Source organism: Eublepharis macularius, chromosome 1 (genome assembly GCF_028583425.1).
Source record: "Eublepharis macularius isolate TG4126 chromosome 1, MPM_Emac_v1.0, whole genome shotgun sequence".
Taxonomy (NCBI): Eukaryota; Metazoa; Chordata; class Lepidosauria; order Squamata; family Eublepharidae; genus Eublepharis; species Eublepharis macularius.
In genome coordinates this window covers 194790898-194797958 of record NC_072790.1, presented here as the reverse complement: position 1 = coordinate 194797958, position 7061 = coordinate 194790898, and positions in this window count along the sequence as shown.

The following is a 7061-nucleotide window of genomic DNA, read 5'->3' as shown; positions in this document are numbered from 1 at the left end:
TTTGTGAAGTAATCATTGTAACCATATTGAATGGCTTGGTTATTGAGGAAAAAGTTGTCACAGAAATCAACACTTGGGGTTGAGAGTTTTACTGGTCATCTGTACCCCATGTTCTTTAATGATAATAGTATGATCCATATATTAATGGAATTGTATGCAATGCAGAAAAAAATGTAGTCATTCCTGTAACCAAAGCACATCCTACTTAGGAACTTGACTCAATGCATCTTAGATATAACATGATTGTGTATTCTACACATGGTGGATCATAGTAAGTACCTTTTCATTTTATAAGCTATGATATGTGGGAAAGAACTTGCTACATAAATAGATTTTTATCTTTGTTCTGTGTTATCTTTTATATTTATTTATACACACATACATATATTTGCCAGGTAAGCCTTTCCCAAGAGAAGCAAACTCCTTTCTCAAGCAGCAAAATTTTACTGTAAAACATTTAGCTAGTTCCAGTCATGTCCTACGAGCTGTGCGGAATATAGAGGTGACCTAGTCCTTATCCAAATGACCTATTGTAAATGGTAAAAGATCAAACACAAGCAGAGGAGAGAGGACAGGGATTGTAAGTGGGCACAGAGACCAGTAAGATTAGAAAAGAGATGAGGCTAGATTGTCTCAAATAGGGCTGTTGCCAGAAGAAATGGAGAAAGGAAAAGGTGCAAGGCATAAGTTGCATATAAAGATAAGAACCTGCCTTATTTTGAGTGTCTATTGGTACATATAGCTCAGGGTCTACTCTTACTGGCTGTGGCTTTCCAGAATCACAGGAAGAGACATATCCCAGCCCTACACCCTTTAACTGGAAATGTCAGGAACCTGAACCTGAGATCTTCTGCCTGCAAAGTGTGTTGCTTCACTGTGCTGCAACATCATGATTCACACACACAGAGTGACAAGAGTTGAGCCATTTGTAGGTGGTGTCTGGATCATAACAGGACACTTATGAAATCTTTCAGGTATGAAGTCCTGGCCACAGCTAGAGAAATATAGCCTTGAAGCTGTTACAAAGCAATATAAGAAGCTAGGGCAGAGACTTAAAGAAAGTGGGCAATGTGATCACAACGGATGGGAGGCTAGCAGTATAAATTAAGTGGGCAGGAGGAAAAGTCACCAAGGAGGAAGTTTAGAAAAATAGCTAAGAGGTGTTGCCGAAGTATGGACAGGGAGTTGGATGTCAGTTACAAAGCAAAACGAGCAGATCTTAAGAGATATTGACTATCGAGAAGTGCTAGGCTCAGTAAGTGCTTGGATACAGGAAGAGGAGAGAAAGGAGTCAAATGTAAACTTGTAATCATGTCATAGGGAAACTGGGCTTTCTGTACAAAATGATGAGCTCAAGACTGAAGTTTTACTCTTTTTCCAATTGAAGAGATTTTGTTAAATTTTCTCAACTATGCATCTCTATATAGAACACTGGCATGAAATTCTAGAAATCTGCCTTTTAGTATCCTGCAATTGTCCAGTTTTAGAATAGAGTGGGTATCTCCTGTGAACAGCAGAACTAACAGTCATCATAGAAATGCCATTGAATATGGTAAGCAAAACGGTAGGAATCTTTTGTATATACTTGGTCTATGTGTGCAGTTTGGTCAATGTGAGAAAGATTTCCAATAGTCAAAATGCTGGAGATTAATTATAATTTCAAAACTCCCTTTGTGAGTTTTTATTGTGCTGCACTCTATATGCAACACCAGAAGTTTTTAATGTCACATCTAAAGCTTACTGCAACTCTAGAAAGTTTGACTTAGGCCATCATCTCATAGGGATGTGGGTCCATCCTTATGATCTGATGATTAATTACTCAAACAGGTTCTCCTACTGGCATTTCAGAATGCCTGGTTTCACTGACAAAAATCTTGTTGCAGCTAATATCAAGAGCATCTTCACTATGTTATATGTGAAGAGACTGTAGAAAAGATTTGTGTATTATTCTAAATAATAATAGAATTTACCTGTTAAAGAAATGGCAGAAATTGGTTCTTATTATCAATATCCTTTATTTTTCCTCTGAAGAGGGAAATCCTCCACCACTGGATTATGTTGCATCCCATGGGACAGGACTAGCAAAAAACTGGAACCCTCTCCCAGCTGATTTGTTTATCTCATCCCTTGGAAAGAACTATATCCAGTGATGAAGGTTTGTCAGGGAGGAGGAAAAGAAAATAAGTTACAGTTAAAGCAAAGAGAAACTACATGACCATGTACGATCAGGCCTTCCAGTTTATGAGGGGGGTTTGAACTGATTATTCTGTATTATGCAATTTGTAAAATTTGTCCTGTCAAACAAGAGGCTCTGTGATATTGTAAATGCCATTTAAATATATTTGTAGGCACTATTTGTAAATGTGAATGTAGATAGAATGCAGATAATATATTTGAAGAGAGTACTTGTTAAAAGAAAATGTTGAAATATATAATATTTAATACAGTGGTTTTCCTCTCTTTTGTTTGCATTGGTGTCCCTACAATCATTGACACTTTTATTCATATGTAAATTGGCCTTTGATGAGAAGATATTGAAACTTCTGTCTAGAACCAGAAAAATCACACTTGGTCTACATCCTCATTCCAAGATACTAACAGCAATTTCACAGTTCATATATTACCGTACAACATCTGTATGCCAACCCAAATACACCCAATGGAAATACCACCTTACAAATGTACTTGCTTGATACGGATGTTGATACATTGGTTGCATTAATTTTTAAATTTTGTGTGTTCAAGCCATCTTTGATGTACCCAGCGTTGCCTGCACCCCAAATGGGGTGGAGGATTCCCAGCCTCAGCATCTGTTTCCCACCACTGCTTAGAGCACTGGTAAAACCATAGAATTTCCGGCAATCTCTAGAGAGGTGGCACTTGCAGGTTCCCCCTGGAAGTGATGTCAATCTATCACATTTTTATCTAGTCTTTCTTCCAAGGTATTCCAGGATGGCATACACGATTCTCTCTTGCTCCATTTTTATTTCCACATGACCCCTGTGAGACAGACCAGGCTCTGAGAAAGACCTGAGATCACTCAGTGAGCTCCATAGCTGAGGAGAGATTTTGAAGCAGGGTCTCCCAGTCCTATTGCAACATCTTAACCATTACACCACACTGGCTCTTCCTAAATTGCCTTATACAGAGTTAGACTACTGGTCCATATAGCTCAGTGCTATCTGACTGGTAATGGCTATTCAGGGTCTCATGTAGAGGAAGACATTTCCTACTATCTGCTATATGAGATCCTTTCACTGTAGAGGCCAGGGACTGAAATAGCTGACTTCTACATAAAAAGCATGTAATCTATCACTGAGCCACAGACTCACAACACCAGCATTTGGTTTTCAGAGACATAGTACCTTAGAACTGTATGATTTAGTTGCCATTCGGCTGCAACAGCTGAAAGACCTTATCCATTAATCTCTCAAATTCTTTAAAACCATCTAAGCCAGCTACTATCACCATATCTAGGGTAGGAAATAACTGAAATTATGGAGCCCAATTTAACTCTACAAGTATATACTCAAATTTATAGCAGAGCTGTCTGCAAGTGGCTAAGCTATTTGAGGTCAAACAAAAACACCCAACCTTTGAAGACAGAAAGTCCATTCAGTATGAAGCAGCCCACCCACACTCCCCAAGGGGTGGGGAGGACCAAGGCACTAGGTTGCATCAACCAACACCTCTGCATAGGCTGGCTCATGTACAAACATTCTTGCAATGGTGGCTGTGTTGCCAGAGTTCTTGAGAGCCTGCAGCTCCATTGTCTGTTACTAACTCTGGACTGGTTTAGATACATGCTCTATACTATTGACTTTGAAATACAACAGTTAGCATCTCACTTTAACAGGGTCAGTTTTGTTATGTATAAACAAATGCCTGTGAACAATCCATCATACAACCCAGCACTGGAACTTATTTCCAAGTTTCTGGTGCCATTTCTCCACACCAACATAATCCGTTCTTTATCCAAAAGGGGCCAAATATGTACCACCAGATTTATATAGAGTAATGAAATAATTTCTATTTACGTTAGACTTTTTTAAGAAGATAAAAAGAGTGAAAGTTACCCCATTTTCCTCCAAGACACAGAAAATTTGATCAAACATCTTAAGAGGGCGGATGGTGTGAACAGTTCTTGCAGAGCTAATTATTCCTAAGTAGCCTTAATTCAATATACAAGATTAACCTTCATGCATTCCTCTGTCCTGGATTTCGTCTAATACCGGACAATGGTTGCTTCCTGATGCGTGTCCTGCTTAGATGGAGCTGTAAGGAGAGTAAGGCTATATCAGGCTATTCAAGGTAAGGCTAACCTTCATTGAACTATTTATTTGGCAAAGTCTGCAAAGGACAGAATAGAATTTTATTAAAAGCATTCTAGCAAAAACTCAGAACTAATAAACTTTATTACAAACCCTATTATATGCTGACTTTGATGAAATGTTTAAAAGGTAACATGATTTGTAATGCTTATTTGTAAAGAGCATTAGAGGTTAATTAAGAAAGAAAGAAAACAGAATGTCAAAGCTAACACATCTCTGTTAAAATGAATGCCAGGCCAAATTTTCATCACAACAGATTAGCAAATGCAGAGATCTCGTTTCAAGCCCAAAGACAAGATCATTCTCACATTGTGTACAACACAGAATACGAAGCAGCTGCATTGAAATGCACTGTGTTGGAAATATCGTCAGATGATTAACCTGAGGCATTGGTCTGTGATTACTCATTCATGTATAGAAGCCAACAGTATACATGCAGCTCAAATCTGATTTCTCTGAGAGAAAAGGAAGAGCTTCATTTGAAAAGTGCACACAAGATTATCAGTATTCTAATAACTTCTATGAATGCAATAATAAATATTTACTTGTAAAGTGACCGTGTGCTCATACAAAGTGCTAAAAGATATCATAAATACAGTATAAATTCATAGAAAAATAGACTTATATATGAATTCAAAAAGCATCCATTCATAAATACACAAACAATCATAAATGAACATATATACACACAACAGACAATTATCAACCCGACTGGCAACGTATAAATCTTCAACAAAACTGTCCTTTTAAATCTCTCAAAACCAAGTTGAGGAATGAAGCTCCACAGAAGACATGAAAAAGCAGGTGAGAAGTACTAATGAATGTGATGAAGTTCATATATTTGTTTTTTCTTCATACAGGAGAAAAGTGTAGATGAAAAGATGAGGATAGTCCAAGCCCATCCGTGCCCTGCCTAAACCGGGGCCAGCTTGCTTTCCACAGTTTTCGTCAAACGACTTCCTCAGGGGCAAGGAACCAATCCACACTTCATTTGTGTTATTATAAATGTGCGCATGAGTAAGGATCACGTGATGTCACTCCTCAGAGATGAGTTTGAACGAATTTGTAATAACACAAATGAAGTGTGGATTGGTTCCTTGCCCCTGAGGAAGTCGTTTGACGAAAACTGAGAAAAGCAAGCCGTCCCCGGTTTGGGCAGGGCATGGATGGGCTTGGACTGTCCTAATCTTTTCTTCCATGCTTTTCTCCTGTATGAAGAAAAAACAAATGTATGAACTTCATCACATTCATTAGTACTTCTCACCTGCTTTTTCATGTCTTCCGTGAAGCTTCATTCCTCGACTTGGTTTTGAGAGATTTAAAAGGACAGTTTTGTTGAAGATTTATACGTTGCCAGTCGGGTTGATAATTGTCTGTTGCGTGTATATATATGTTAATTTATTATTGTATGTGTATTTATGAATGGATGCTTTTTGAATTCATAAAAAAAGTCTATTATGATTTTATATTGTATTTATGATATCTTTTAGCACTTTGTATGAGCACATAGTCACTTTATAAATAAATATTTATTATTGTATTCACAGAAGCTACTATTACTCCTGATTGTTTAGTCAGGGGAGCCTTCTTTGTGTTGCTAGCATTCTAATAACTAACATTCAACAAGCTATGTTTCATTATACAGCTGTGTAAATAACTAGCTGATGCTTATCAGTCCGTGCTTACCTCTAAATGTTGTACCCAGGTCAAGATTGTGAAAGGCTCATGGACATGGTGTATGAACAGTACTGTACTTCCTTCTCTATGTAGTACTTTGCATTCAGTGCTACTCCACAGGATCCCAATCTTTTGGAGTAATTTTTGGGGCTGTGCATTTCACTATAGTAGAAAGGGGATCTGAAAATCTCCGGTGTGCATGCAGAACACTAGATCGAAATATCCATTACACTAACATCCGTTCTTTTTGCTTTTCCTTGCCCTTGTTTTCATATGTCCCCTTGTTGTTTTTCATTTTCTCTCTAGGCTTCCCTTATCAGCTGTTTCTGTATCTGTTTACTTGCCATTTTTGGTGGCTACCCTCACTGCTTATATGGGGATCTCTTCCACCCAACCACTCTCTCCCTCCAACTCACACTGAGACAATGAAAATAAAGTGGCAAACTGTTCAGGGATTTATTGTCGAAGGCTTTCACGGCCGGAGAACGATGGTTGTTGTGGGTTTTCCGGGCTGTATTGCCGTGGTCTTGGCATTGTAGTTCCTGACGTTTCACCAGCAGCTGTGGCTGGCATCTTCAGAGGTGTAGCACCAAAAGACAGAGATCTCTCAGTGTCACAGTGTGGAAAAGATGTTGGCAGGTCAGGAGGGGTGGGGTTGAGCTGAGTCATCCTGTAAGAGTTTCCCAGGGTGTGGAATGCTAATGGCGGGAGGCTTCACTGTATCCTGAGGAGGTTCTTTTGCATATGGATTGGTGCTTGATGTGCTAATCTTCTCTGCAGGGCTATTGTCGAGTATAGAGTGTTTTGTTAGCCTGGTGTTTTTCAGAACTGGAAACCATGCTCTGTTCATTCTTAAGGTTTCTTCTTTCCTGTTGAAGTTTTGCTTATGCTTGTGAATTTCAATGGCTTCCCTGTGCAGTCTGACAAAGTAGTTGGAAGTGTTGTCCAGTATTTTGGTGTCCTGGAATAAAATACTGTGCCCTGTTTGAGTTAGGCTATGTTCAGCCACTGCTGATTTTTCAGGTTGGCCAAGTCTGCAGTGTCTTTCGTGTT